Source organism: Penaeus monodon, chromosome 28, assembly GCF_015228065.2.
Source record: "Penaeus monodon isolate SGIC_2016 chromosome 28, NSTDA_Pmon_1, whole genome shotgun sequence".
Classification (NCBI taxonomy): domain Eukaryota; kingdom Metazoa; phylum Arthropoda; class Malacostraca; order Decapoda; family Penaeidae; genus Penaeus; species Penaeus monodon.
In genome coordinates, this window is record NC_051413.1 from 24572901 (window position 1) to 24573235 (window position 335).

Below are 335 nucleotides of genomic sequence, written 5' to 3' on the forward strand. Positions count from 1 at the left end.
TTAGGTTACACAACACAAGGTCATCGACCTTGGAACATTTTCCTTAATTATTGTTAAAAAAGTTCAAGACTTTTGGTCAGTAGCGTTGCAGCAAATATGAAATACTCTTTTCGAGATCGAGGACACTCATCCGCTTGTTTTGAACGTCTTATGTAAGTTCTCGACGTTATTGCGAAGAATGACGGCGAATTTCTCGCCATTTTGAGCCCGCCGTGGGAGCTTTGTTTATTAATCTTTGGGTGGACGATGTAATAATAGTTTGTGCCTGGAGGCTTTTTAATTAATGAATGGGAGGAGGTATGACGGAGGTTTCACGCACAAGCACGCGCACACGA